Source organism: Manis javanica, chromosome 17 (assembly GCF_040802235.1).
Source record: "Manis javanica isolate MJ-LG chromosome 17, MJ_LKY, whole genome shotgun sequence".
NCBI classification, from domain to species: domain Eukaryota; kingdom Metazoa; phylum Chordata; class Mammalia; order Pholidota; family Manidae; genus Manis; species Manis javanica.
Genome location: NC_133172.1, coordinates 45,869,477 through 45,884,483, shown reverse-complemented (window position 1 = coordinate 45,884,483; position 15,007 = coordinate 45,869,477). Strand labels below are relative to the sequence as shown.

The 15,007-nt window shown below is 41.2% G+C and overlaps 1 long non-coding RNA gene across 1 annotated transcript in view; it reads right to left on the bottom strand.

Annotated features, from left to right (window-relative positions):
- Positions 1-15,007, bottom strand: part of LOC108388651 (uncharacterized) — a 341,947-nt gene that overhangs the window by 39,318 nt on the left and 287,622 nt on the right. Inside the window, exon 4 of the long non-coding RNA XR_012126578.1 lies at positions 6,099-6,714. This is a non-coding gene — a long non-coding RNA (uncharacterized lncRNA). The remainder of the gene's footprint in view (positions 1-6,098; positions 6,715-15,007) is intronic.

Below are 15,007 nucleotides of genomic sequence, written 5' to 3'. Positions count from 1 at the left end.
ACCGAAGGCTGAGAAGAAACCATTATGTCTGGAAAAGGCAGCGACTTAAGATCCTTGAGATAAAGGATTTAAAGATGACAGAAGGGACACATACCAGATTGAAAAGGTTGCTGAGTGATAACAAACCATCACTACTCCACATTTTGTTGAATCCTTGGGGGTAATTCCAGGATGAAAATATTTCCATTAGCAGCATGGGCTTCCTGGACCAAGGTCAGGGGTGTCTGCAGATCTATTCACGGATGCAAACTGAAGACAACATGTCACCACTGGGACCACAAAGAGAAAAATAAGGTCCAGCCAAATCAGCCTGAATAAGAGGCTGTAGAAATAAGACCATTCTCTTTTGAGAATAAGGTTCTAGAAAACTTGTAAAAAATTGTGCTCTTCATGTTTACAAATGCACTGATTCTGCACATTTAGCTTTTTCTCAGAGTATTTTATTCAAGGTCTTAACATTCTAATGTGCTTCAAAAATGAGTTATTAGAGGGAAAGGAAGCGCTAAAGAAAAAGTCAAGGGGATTTTTTCCCCCCTTAGGAAACAACTCTGTTGTGTTCCTAGCAAAACTTTTCTCTTGTTTCTTGTCTCTCTTCCCACCTTTCTCCCTATCTCTGTTTATAACATGTTTTTCCTTTTTCCTGAGTAGGATAAATTAAAGGTCGACCATGTGGCCAGAGAAACCCTGTTTGGGTTTGAATTTTCGCTAGCAACTTGGTAGCTGTGTGAGTTTGGGCAATTGGTGTAAAGGCCCCTAAAATCTCAGTCTCTTCACCTGTAGAGATCAGAAGGTCTGTGTCTCTGCTGGCTATTTTCAAGATTAAACAAAGTTTATATATGATATTCATAGCACACACTGCCTCTCACATAAGAACTGAGTTTATATGCATTATTGTGTACAAAATCATGCCCACTCTCTATTTTGAAAAATTGTTTTTAATAATTTAAATATTAAATGACAATAATAATAATTTTCATTACCTTCCTGGGTCAACATTATCCTTTGCTTTCAGCTTTGACAAACATGCCTCACTTGATGGCTGAGTGAGGAATTCATGTGAAGCCAGAGAAAGACCTTCTCAAAGTGAGACTCCATGGCCTCCCCAGTCACTGATGGGGAGAATAAGAGTCCACATGGGTCCAGGGATGATGCTGTTTGGTGGAGAGAAAAAAAATCCTCTGGCTGTTTCATTTGTACCATCATCTCCCTCTCCTTAAAAGTCTTTGCTGGGCTTGGGGTCATGAAAATAGATGTGGAGGCTATAATGTATATTAGGGGCATACCATGTGCTAAGAAATATTCAGGGTATTTCTCTTTTGTTTCTTCTTATTTTAATTGTATAACATACTTGCCATCTCCTCTGAGCCCTATGAGTTGTGTATGTATGAGTTGAGCCCTGTTGTTATTACTATGACTGTCATCATTAAAATATTTTGTCATTGGTGTTGGTGGTGGTGACGATCCTACCGGCACAATGCGCCAGAACGACTTTCTTCGGCATGATGCTGACAGGCATTTCCTCAAGACGTTAAATGTTGCCATACCAACTGCCTCAACTGACAAGAAAAATATGCTGTCATGTTAATGTAAATGGTATTAAAAAAATCCACAAAGAAAACAGGGGTGGGAGACGTGTTTGGTTTATCAAGTGATTGTATAAGACATATAATAATGTCTCCTCTTATAAAAGTATACAAAGAGCAAAGCATATTAGTGTAACATTTATCCTTCTCGTAGGCAGAGAAATGATCCTCACAACCTTTCAATGATATTTCGCTCTTTCATTCAAAGTTGAGGAATATGCATGTGGGATTCCCCTGCTGTCTCTGTCCATGCCAACCCCCTGCCTCCTGATCACTCAGCAGTCAGTGCAATGGGATGGGGAACCCTCCAGGGCCCATCCAAGGGTGGATCCAAGACACGCACATTGTATTTATCCCTTGCCCCCAACCCTCCTAGCTCTTACTTATTTCTACAGCCCAGTGACCTGTGAGTCCTTGCTTCATTTACTTGCTCCATTACTCCCTAGCCTTCCTTGGAACCCAAGTCAAAATTGGGGTTCTTTGGTTTGATATTTGGTGTTCTTTTTGATAAGAAGAACGCCAATATTAGGCTTTCCTGGCAATGCCTCATTTAAAAAAATTAATCCGTTCTGGACCCTTAACAACCACCCTGGGAATGTCCGACGTAGCTGTCCGGCACATGTCTGGTGAAGCTTAGCTTCCAGGCTCCTAGGGGAGAAACTGACGGCTGCCTCAGTGGAAGCCGAGTCTGTGACCAGCCCAAGGGGAGGTGCAGGTATTTCTAATAGTGTTTTCATATCAGTTCAACTAAAATCACAGCCAACGATCTGATTGTGGTGAAGCACTCTGAGCATTAATGTATTTGCTCTGTGTCGGACAATTTTTACTCCTTGAAGACCCAAAGATCAATGGACAGCTTTAAAAACATAATTTTTGTTTCTTTATGCTTTCATGCAATTTTATATCAATTACAGGTGTTTTTGTGTGTGTGTGCAGTTGTAAACATCCATTCCTCTCTAAGTGTCGTTCAGAAGACAGGGTCTGAAAGAATGCTGACTTTCCGTAAGTTAAAGAGGACTTGCGTTTTCTTTCCATTTCTCACTTACTGTCTGTCATATTTCTCAGCCTCCAGTCTGTGTGCGCTGAAATGCAGTTTGTCATGCTCCACAGGCAGCCTGGAAGCCAGACGAATCACAAGGACAAGAGTCTGATGGTTAGAAATGAAACTGTCCCTCGCTTACTTTGAAAAACTCAGTTTATACTCCTTTTCTATGTATTTGAAAATGAGTTTTGGACATTGGCTCTGCAACTAATAATCTTAAAACAGGGGGTTCTCAAATGGATGGCCAAAATCTATAGGATAATGGTAAAACGTTTTCCCACTGTATCACAGGAGCAGAGTTTTTCTTTGAGATATCAACAGAAAAGTTAATAACCCTGATGGCTAGATAATGTGATCTCTTCCAGTGAGTGAGTGAAATTGTAAATAAATGGTGAAATTAAAATGGTTGCCAATATGCAAAGACAAAGAAACTCAGGAAGTAAAGAGCTTCACCAAGGGAGTGACAAGTGAATGATATCAAATAGTGCCCCAAGTTACAGGAAAATCATGGCTGAGAAGGGGCCATTATTTGATGAAAAAAAGGGTCATTTGTGATCTTTGAAAAAGGAATTTCAAGGTTGTAGTAGGAACAGATAAACAATTGCAAGTGATTGCTGAATGATTACATACCACCTGTACTCACAGCTTTGCTGAACTCCTGGTAATCCTTCCAGGACAAGAAATAATTGCATTAGTAGGCCTACTTGGAATGCCATGGCCAGTGGTACATAGGGATCTACTCATAAACCTAAGCGGAAAACATCTCATAGAGATAAAAGAGGCATCATGGCCACTACACTGCATGGCTATGCAATGAAGAATATCATTTTGAACCTAAAAGCTAGACAATATATTAATATGAATTCTTAAATTATATTACATATAAGGTGTCACTGAGCAGAAGTGAAGCCTTTTCTCATGGGTATTTTATTTATGTGCATAACATTTCAAGACCCTGTGAATAGACATTATGAAAAAACAATGAGTCTTAAAGAAAAGTGGGGATAGAACAATCTAAGTATTTATACTGTTCAGGAAATGATGATTTCTCTGTATCTGCCATTTTCTCTCCCCAGTTACTGCTTTCTCTCTCTCTGTGTGCCTGTTAGCAGAGACACACAATGCCAGTGGAGATTTAAGAGCTCTGAAGAAAATGTGAATGACTCTGAACATCAAATTCACTACTTCCTAGCTTGGTGTCCTTGGGCAAGCTTCTTAAATCTTCAAGGCTTGGTCTTCGGCATCTGTGAAATGGCATATTTCCTATAATACCTCATAATAATAACTGTAAGTTCTTAAATGACATAATCTACATAAACTGTAAGTCAGGGTACCTGATATATATTCAGCAGCCAGTGACAGTCCATTGAATTGCACCAAAATACACAGTAAATCCATTCCTGAATGACAAATGTAGGTGTTCAAGTAGGAACCACTGTAATATTACACTCTTTTGTTGTCCTTAGAATTGAATCCAGTCACTTAGGAAGGTGAGACTCAGCCTAGGAAGAGTTACATTTGTTCTTTTATTCCCTGATTCATCCAATCATTTTTAAGTATCCATTTTGTACCTGTGATAGGCATTGCCTAACCATGGTGGTATGGAGTATGCCTCCTACTTTCCAAGGAGAGTTTACTGCCAAGCTGCAATGACCCACAAATGACTTCTCTCTGTCTCACTGTAAAATAAGGTAATAACAGCAGCTTCTTCCTAGGATTACTGCGAAGACTAAATGTTTAATACACGTGAAGTGCTTGCAAAGTGCCTAGTCACAGTATTTACTGAATAAAATCTATTTATTATTGTTATTCTTGCTATTATTATTTCAAATGACTAAAAATGTGACAAGAGCTACTAAATATATACACACAAAGTATCAAGCAAATAAATAGAAACAATTCAGGCTCAAGACATTTCAGACATATTTCTCAGGAGATGGTACCTTTGGCCTGGAACTTTCACAATGAGAAAAGATTTTCCTAGTAGAACAGGATATTCCAGGGTTAGTAATAGCAGGAGCAAAAGTATGAAGGATAGAAGAACATGACAGTTTGGAAGATGGAGAGAGACATTTGATGATACAAAATAATTCTGTCATATAATCCATAATGTAGTGTCTGACATCTAACTGTAGGATGGATGACGGGAGGGAGGGAGGGAAGGATGGAGGGAGGTATGGATAGAGAGAGAGGTGGATGCGTGGTGGATAGACGGATAGATAGATGGAGGGATGGAAGTGAGATCGTCATGAAATACATTAACTTATGTAACCATTTTCTCGAGCTGTTCTGCAGAAAGCACACCCAGAGCGACAGGAGCCTTGCTGAGTGGCCTGGGGGACCTGCACTGGGGAACTGGCTGGGGGGAGTTCTCAAGGCATGTGCAGAACCAACCCTAAAAGACTTAGAGGAACCCTTGCCTTATTAGCATGTGAAAATCCTCACCTGGAGGAGCTTCCCGGCCATTTGTGACCACGTGATGTGTGAAGACGCATGATAACATGTCACGCCTGTGCACTGGCTAGCACCGCCCGAGTCATGGAGGCCAGCCTGACCACCCCTCTTCCTTAACGAGTGAACATTCACTTGAGCCATAAAACCTTCCCTTACATAATGCCTGAGGAGGCAGATCTGAGCAATAGCTCCCGTGTCCTTGTCTGGCTGCATTGCAATAAAATCCCCTTGCTGCTAAAGACCACGTCTTGGTGGATGGCTTTCTATCATGAGGGCAAGTGAACGGGTTTTGGTTCTGTTTCAGAAGGATGGATGGAGGAAAGGAGAGAGGGATGCGTGGAGGGACAGACGCTGGATGAGTGGACTGATTTTACTCTGGTCCCAGCTTCTTTTCCAACGATGGTTATTGGGGGCAAGTTTGAGATGATTTTTTCATACCTCAGTCAGAGTAAAATATCCCTTCCGAAGGCTTCCTGCACTTTGCTCAAACAGGTCAAATCTAATCAATGAGCAAACTTGATCCTCCAAGTCTCAAGAGACAACTGTGTGAAGAGTGCCTTGGAATTCGTGGTAATAGTATAGGCCTCAAGATTCCTATAATGAATCTGGCTGTCAAATTTTACAGGTTGCCAGAACTAATGTCAGAAGAGAATCCTTACTTGCAACCAGCCAATGAGCCTCACCTAAGTGGGTTTTCTACCTTCTAGGGGTTGGCCAAGCTCTGATGATATAAAACAATGGACTCACATCCTTGTTCTTCGGTGTGGCTTCCAGCCTTAAACTGCCACCTCCATTTACGACTGACAAGGAAAGAACCCTCATTTTGACACATTTTGGAGCACTGGAACTTAGAAATACATACTGGAAGTGCTAAATACTGCAACTGGGTGCATTTTTTTTTCCCTTCTTGTTTCTTTCCCCGTTTGATTTTTTAAACTGCCTTTTGGACATTTGGTGCCAAGTTAAAAAAAAAAATCAATAAGCCCAAACATAATACCAGCAAGTTTAATATAGCTTACCTTCCTGGAACAGGCCTCAGGGAAAGCAAGAAGCATCATGTTAAAACGGTGCTGACCTCAGATCTCAAAAGATGTTTGGGATGGAAGAGGCTTGCTCAGCAAGATTTTGATACCTTCAGATGCAAATGAGACACCCCCTGCAGGACCAGGCTTGGTGGGAGAGGACATGGAGATATTTATGGGGAAATGATACTCCAATAAGTTCCGATGGCCATACCGGGAGTGCAAAGTAGGCACAGAATGCAAGAAGATGACTTCACAATCGCCGAGGTCTGTTGGAAGGTTAAGAGTGAAACTCGTGGCTTGAGTCCTGTAGAGGCCCGTCCTTCCTGGGGACAAACTGCTGCACTGATTGCTATGCACCAGTTCACTTCATGAGCAGCACACTGTCATTAGAGTTTCCAGTTTTCTTTTCTTCTTTTGAAGAACATAGACTTGGAGGGCCAAGTACGTTGGGCATTTTGAATAACTAATAACAGTAATGATCTGTTCATCCATTTGTTGCTTAAACAAACAATCACTGAAGGTCAAAGTTGTGATCACTTTTTCTAGGATGTGCTGGAGACACAACGTTGAGCAAAACCAATGCTGGTCCTGCCTTCATAGGCCTTCTGATCTGGTGGGGAAGAAAGACAGTAATCAGATAGTCACCCAACTCAACATGAAATTACAACTGTGGTAGAAGCCACAAAGGAGAAGGGTTACAGCAAAACATTTGTTGAATGTTTACTCCATCAGGCCCTTCATATGCAATATCTTACTTAAGTCTCACAGTAGCACTTCAATTTGATGTGTTTCTCCAAACTGGAAATCGATAAAATGCAGCAGTCATCGCAGCCAATTTTAGAGAAAAGGAATTATGAACATAACCTGAGCTGGGTTAGATACTACAGACACCCCGTGGGCCCTATGGCCCTCTCTTCCCTGTGCTCTTCACAGTAGCCCTGTCTCCGTCTCCGGAGCAAGTAATGATTTGCTAATTGCTGACTATGTGCAAGGAACTGGGGATGCAACTGCCCTCTTCTTCACTGGTTCCAGTTCAGTGGAGAACACGGACAAAAATCAAACAAAGAAACTGTTTACTCTTTGTAATTCTCTTTGACTTTCTGAGTCTCTAGTGACTAAAACACTATGGCCACAGTGTTAAAAAAATCTAATCACTTTAGCCCATAATTGATTATTACATCTTACTAAGAAAGTATGTGGGTATTTTACTTACTTTGCAACAAGATATTTACATAGTTTGAAAGGATAGCCACTTTGTAAATAGGAGACTATCACTAAACTGATTACTTGGTCTAGCACTCTGCGCAATTGGTGTTTAATAGGTCATATTATAAATTATCTTCTGAAATGTTAATTAAGTGGCAAAACATTTGCTGAAAGTTAAAAGTTACCAAGAATTTAATTATAACCTTGTGGATGCCATTTCCAGTTAATTATATATCCTTCCTATATTCTTGAAAAACCACAAAATGTACCCTGTTAATGATCAATTGGTATTAAATTAGCTGGAATTAGTTTTTATTAAATCCAAATTAGATTTTTATTTGCGATACAATAAAATAGTGCACCCAGCCCTTGCCACTGTGGTGTGGGGTATTTCTGTAGAGAGTGATTACCAGATGTCTAATTGGGCAATTAATAGATACAGTTTCCAAATGAACATAATTGGGGAACCTAGAAAGAAAACAAAATGATTATTCAGCCAGCAGACCATCTTTTTTGCATCCTGCCATTCAGTAAGGCATGTCAACCAAGTGCTTATTCTTTTGGAAAATTGTGCTTCCCAGGGCTGGCTTCCCACCAAAAGGGTCACTGTGACCCTCAAGTGAACAGCTTCAAAGTGCTCCAATGTGGAGAACGCAACTGTCGAGGCCACCCGGGAGGGCAGTTCTAAAGGCGGTTCTCCCAGGCTGTGCTGCGCCTGTGGGCAGGTACAGTGAGCCTGCGTGGGGTTTACCAAGCCACAGAGAGAACCAGCTAGATAATGGGGTGTTTACACAGCTGACAGGAGTCCAAATGCATAAGCCCATCTCTTTCCAAAAACAATTTGCCATATGAGTTTAGTCTGATGTTCCAAAGCTTTTTCATTTTGCCATTTAATATACCACAGAAGGGATAGAGACTTAACCTCTCCATTTCTGCCATCTACTTAAATCCCTTTATAATTGCTTTCCCAACATGTTCAGCGCATAGTCTCAAAGTGTGTCCGCTGCCATCTGTGTTCTCCTAAGAGATGGTCCTGCTCCCACATGTAAATAGGCTCTGTTCAGATCCCACCTATGAAAGGGGGTCTCGGCTGCTCTGTTCACTCTTGGTACCCACACCTTACTCTCTGATTCCCGTTTGTCCAATAGTTTTCTTAAAACTCAGGATACTAAGCCAGCAAACAAATATGATGAGAACTACTGAAAACAAGAAGCTTAAGCTCTTTATATATATATTTTAAAGAGAGCATTCACACCAATGAATTACATAAAGTTTATAAAAATGTGGAGAGGACCACATCGTCTTCCATTAGTACCCACTATCCTCAGAATGACACCCCACCATTCACTTCTTCCAGGGGCACTGGTAAAACGCTGTTTGGGATGGACTACTGCAGGTCAGGGCTGATGTTATTACTGGTATTCTTCCCTTATCTGCTTCCTAACTGTATGTTGGTCCATCCTGTCTCTCTCTCATTTAAGGAATCCGTGTCTTCAATTGCTTTCCTCTTTAGGAACTCATTCATTCATTTAGCAAATAGACATGGACTTCCTGTTCTGCATGGCTGAGCATTTAGTCATTGGGATACAATGTAGGTAAGACTGGTAACTGTCCCTGATCTCACGGGGTGCCATCTGAGTGGGAGAAACAGACGGAAAGGAAAAATATATATAATTATAAATTATCCTAAGTGCTATACAAGGCAAGAAAAAGGGAGACCTATATGGAAAATTAGGCAGACAATAAAGGTGTCTTTGAAAACAGGTGATTTCAGTTGAAAACCGAGTGAAAGAAAGTGTGCTGTGGGCAGGAGCAAGATACAAACAGGCTTTGAAGTGGGAAGGAGCTTCCTTATTAGAGAAACTTAGGGGAACCTGAAGAATAACAATGTGATTTTGGCATGATGAATAAGGGGGAAGGTGGCATGAGTTGAGAAATGGGAGGAAATAGGAAGTGGCAGTCAATGCAGGTGATGGAGGAACATGGTAGGAGGCGGGGCAGTTGGGGTGCTTTGAAGTTAAGCAACAGAACATCTGATCTCCTCGGGCTTTATGACCGTAAGTCTTGCTGATGGGTGGAGAATGCAAAGGAAGATGAGATGAGAAATGAGATGAGATGAGAAAGCTGACGGGAGGCTGTTGAAGCTCTCCAGGTGAGAGAGGTGGTGGCCTGGAGTAACGGACGGGCAACAGAAGGGGAGAGAGGTGGCCAACTGGAGATACACTTTAAGAAAGAACCAAAAAGATGGAGTGTGTATGGGGCTGAGGCTAGAGAAAACTCAGGAATCCTAGGTTTCTGGACTGAGCAACTGAGTTTATTTGTTCACTCAATAGGAACACTCCTTTAGTACTTAGTAGAGCCTGACTTTGGAAATAACAAAGGTGGACGAGACAGCAAAGGTTCCAGCTCTCAGGAAGTTAATATCCCTTGAGAAGGAAGTTGACAGGCTAACGGAAGAAAATTCTTTTTCTTTCCAATCATTCAAAATCTGATTTGGAGAGTACAGGACTTTCATCAGCTATAATTTTGATACAATTTGCTTTGGCAATGATTGTGATTTGCTCCCACCCAATGTGAATTTAGTTTCCTCCAAAATGACCTTACCTCCTGCTGGTGCAAGAAGGATTTCAGAGACCATCTTGGTGTTGTTATATAACAAATGATTAACAGGTCTAGGGTCACCCAGTTGTGACTGGGGTGGCACCATCAAACGCCGTTCATCCCAAGCTGTGAAGCCACATGTAAGACTCTTCGTTTAGGGTCTCACAGGCGATCTGTCATATAAAGACTTCACAAACAATTCCACATTTTTTGTTTTAAATAAAATTTTCTCCTAATTATTAAGGTGACATAGATTACCATTGTAAGATCTGGAAAACAAAGAAAAAATAAAGAGGAAGTATAATTACTTATGACTTCAAGATTTTATAAAGTACCTTTATAATTCTGGTGCTTTATATGCATATTTCAAAAGTTTTGATAACAAAAATTTTTATTTCAAGTTGAATAATAACAAGAATTTATTTAAAAAAAATTTTTCATTGCTAAAACTTTAATTCTTTGGACATGTAAGCTATTCTCAGTGTATCACTATCATAAATATAATTTCAATGAAGGGCTTTGTGCATGAATTTCTTGTGTCATTCAAGATTATTTCTGCATCCTGGAGGTAGAATTAATGGGTCAAAAGGTAGGAATGTTTTAAAGGGCCATGATTATATAATGCTAAAATGTTCCTAAAAGGATTGTGCTAATTGATACTCCCTAGAGAAATGCAGAAAAGTAAGTTAAACTAAACTCTTTCAAGCATCATTTTCTCTTCTCTCCTGTCTTTTCAATTTTTAATGTGTGTTAATTAGATCGGTGAAAACTGCCTCTCATTTTTGCAATTGCCTCTTATTAATTTTTATTAGAGAGGCTGAAAATCCTCCCCCACCTCACATGTATTTGTTAGTCATCTGTAATTTCTCTTTTGTGAATTGTTTTATTCATGTCCTTTACTTGTCAAATGGGGTCTTAGTTTCAGTTTTTCTCTCTTTGTTTATTTATTTGAAATCTTTATATATGTAGCACCATGTAGTTCTCTTGTTTTTTTGGACTTTTCCTTCCTAGCCTTACTCCTGGTGAATAAGGGCATCTTTAAATGTTCTTAACACATGGATTTCTACAGAAGTGGTCAATGTAAGCAAGAGAACTTTTTTTTCAATTAATTATTCTACTCTTTAAAAAACCCTAAAAGTCAGAAGTTTATATACCATAGAGAACTGGGTAGAAACACACATGCAGTATGACCTGCCATTGTTACTGATTCACTATGCACTCTGGGATCCAGGACACTGCACTGCTCTAGAGCAAAACCCCTCCAGTACTGATCATGTGAAAACACTCACAGAGCTGAGGCCAGGGCTCAGGATGGAAACAGAGAAGTAGAAAGGGGAGGAAGGAGTGTGATCTTGGGAAATGCACATCCCTCAAACCAATGAAAAACAGTAAGAAAGCAAGCAAAGAAACAAACACCATCAACAAAATACATGCACACATAAGCAAAGAGCTATCTGCACTGGCTTCTAAACACTGTACTTTCATGATTGGCTACTGGAAATTAGAATTTTTTCCAGGAATGGAATAAAGCTTGCACATCCTTCCAATACTGGTGCCCACAGCAGTTCCTTCTTGTCCAAAATCAAGCAAACAGCAGTGCCTGCCGATTGCTATTTAATTTCTTTCTCTAGGAATTTTTCCTTTAGCTGAGTCTGAATAATGGGTGATCTCAGTTGTAAGGATTCTTCAGATTTGCTTTATCTGCCTATCTGTCTATCTACTGACCTGTCAATATATCTGTCAGTTTATATTTCTGTCTGTGGTATTTTATTTTATGTATCAACTTGACTGGGCCATGTAGTGTCTGGATAGTTGGTTAAATATTTTTCTGGATATGTTTGTGAGGATGTTTCTGGATGAAATTAACAGTTGACTAAGTAGACTGATTAAAGCAGATTGCTCTCCCTAATGTGAATGGCCTCAGCCAATCCTTGAAGGCCTACACAGAACAAAAATGATGAGTAAGGAAGAGTTCACTCTCTCTGCCTGTCTTCAGGCTGGGACACTAGTCTTCCCCCACCCTTGGACTGTAATTTAGTCCATCAGGTCTCTTAGATCTCAGGCCTGCAGACTCAGACTGGAACTATACCCTCAGCTCTGCTGGGTCTCCAGCTTGCTGACTGCTAATCTTGGGATTTTAGCCTCGAGAATTGTGTGAACCAATGGATGTTATATGGATAAATACATCTGGGATATCTACATATATCTCCTGCTGGTTCTGTTTCTCTGGAGAACCCTGACTAATTCTAATTTATCTATCTATCTATCTATCTATCTATCTATCTATCTATCTATCTATCTATCATCTATCTTTGCCACTACTTCACAGTCAAAAACCACTTTTAATCACCTGTTAATCTCTCAGTGCAACCTCTTCAACCTTACAGCTCTGTTTTGTTGATGATTTCTTCATGAAGATATAGCTCCAGGTGTCATTCAGGTGAAACCAAATGCCGTGCGTGCAGTAGCTCCAAGGAGTGAACTCTGACTCTGGTGAGGGCAGCTGGCTGCTGTGCGCAGGGCTGGGGTTACCATTTCACAGGACACAGCCAACCAGACCTGGGTCCCAACGCCATGGTTGCCCTGAGTCAGACGATTCCTACTAAGCCCACCACACAACTTCCAATGGAGAGCTCTTCCTGTAAGGTATAATCAATCGTCTTCTATTGCTGCTATAACAAATTATCACAAGCATGGTGTTGTTTGTGGGCTACAACAGCACAGACTTACTATCTTACAGTTTTGTAGGTTAGAAGTCCATCACACAGGTCCCACTGGGCTAAGAGCAAGGTGTCAGCAAGACAGTGTTCCTTCTGTCGGCTTTAGGAGAGAATCTAGGTCCTTCCTTTCCCAGCTTCTAGAGGTGGCTCACATCCTTGGCTCGTAGCTCCCTTCCTGTGTCTTCAAGGCAAGGCTGCGTCCCACTGACCATCCTTCCAGAGTCACACCTTCCTCTGACCACAGCTAGCAAAGGCTATCTATCCACTTTCAAGAATTCACGTGACAGGCTGGACTCACCTGGATCATCCCTGATGATCCTCCATCTCAAAGTCTTTAATCAAGTCTCTTTTGCCACATAAGGTAATATATTCACAGAATTCACCTATTTGTGGAATTAGGATGTGGCCTCTTGAGGGGAGGAGTGTTTTATTCTGTCTTCCTGCTGTGCTCAGTTTGAGCTGCTACAACAAAATGCCATAGACTGGGTGATTTGTAAACAGCAGAAATTATTTCTCACAGTTCTGGAGGCAGAAGTCCAAGATCAGGGTGCTGGCATGGTCAGGTTCTGGTGAGGATCCTCTTCTGTGTTGCAAACTGCCTATTTCTTGCTTTATCCTCCTATGACAGAGTGTGGAGAGGAACAGCAAGCTCTCGCGTGGCATTTACAAGGGCACTAATCCCCATCATGAGGGCTCCACCCACAGGACCTCATCTGATCCTAACTGCCTCTCACTTTGGAGGGATAACACTACCACAGCAGGTAAGCCCCATCGAAAAGAAAAAAAAATTCATTTGATAATTTGAGTGGATTTTTGGTGCAAGCTCATCAACTTGTGATCCTGAGCAAGACTTCTGGTCTCCTAAGATCTTAAGTACTGGACTATTAAATATGATAGAGACCAAAAAGTATAGATTTGCTTTAAATGCTCACACTGGAACTCCTTTCTGTGTGGCCTTTGAAAAATGGCACCACTCCTGTCATCCTTGGAATGGGGGCATAGGCTTGCTTATGTCAGGTTACTAGTGTAGTAGGAATCTTAAAAATATAAAGCAGTCCTCTACCGACCCCACAGACTTTCATTCTCCTTTGGACTCCCCTGGACTGTAGGCCAAGGTGTTCCTGCATTATTGCATGCATGCCATGCCCTCCTTAACTTCCTGGAGAAGAGACAGCACTGACGACTTCGGTCACCCCAACACAGTGACTAAGATTTCCAAACACCTTGAAATATAAATATATTTTTAATGCTTCTGCCTACCCAATACCTCAAATCTATCTCAGAATCACCATGTTTAAAATCAAATTGTCTTCCCCACACCACCTGATCCCCTGTGGGTCCCTAATGGAACCCCTATTACAGATAATGGCACTAGCGGTCACCTTAAATACCCATGGGCCACCTACCTCCTGAGTAACTGTGGAATTCTTCTCCTTCTCCAGCAACCTCTGGTCTGCGCAGCAACCATCACCTGCTGCCTTTAGTGGGCTCCTAACTGATGTCTCCACACAATCTGCTGTCTTAATTGCCGCCCTCAGGTCTGCATGTTCCAGGCTTACCCATGCCCCTGCCCACAGCCTGGCTCCTCTAGCAGTCTGTTTTCATCCTTCCCCATCGTTCATGGTCTTTCCATCCCCCAAATGCTCACACCTCTCTCCAACATGCACACAGTGCCACAGAATTAGAGTGGTAACATGCACAAATCTTGTTCATGCATGTTTCCTGGCAGCCAGTTAACACATACTCACTGAGCTTCTAGAGCTTCTAGAGCTTCTATTACATACCAGGCACTACGGACACAAGGCTGAATAAGCATAATCCTTGCCTGTAAGGAGATAATGCTCTAGGGAGCGACAGACAGGCAAGTAGTCACTTAATGTAGTCTTCCAAGTATTATGATTACCCCAAATAGTCTATAAACTCCAGAAGAAAAAAAAATCATATCCTTGGCATCCCTTTCACTCACATATATTTTAATGAAGAAGAGCTGTCCAAGCAATTTCAAGCCCTCAGGGGCTTGTGGTAGAAAATGTGACTCTGTGTCTAAATACAAGAAAGTGTAGCAAATACCATAGCATTTTACAAAGTCCTGCATATTAAAAGTATTTCTGCATCAGGAATGCAGCCAGACCCAGTCCCTGCTGCATTCCCATCCCATATCTGTCATTAGGAGCCAAATGACTACACTTCTTATGCAGAATAATGAGCAGCAATGCTGATTGCCATTATAACAGATGACAGCCCAAACCATTCTGAGAGGCACTTCGAGAATACAGCCTTAATGCAGTGTTGTCTTAATCAAATACTTCTTTATCGATTGCTTATGGTTTACAAAAAAAAGGACGTGTTTGCATATGCCCCTAAGGAGAGGTGTTA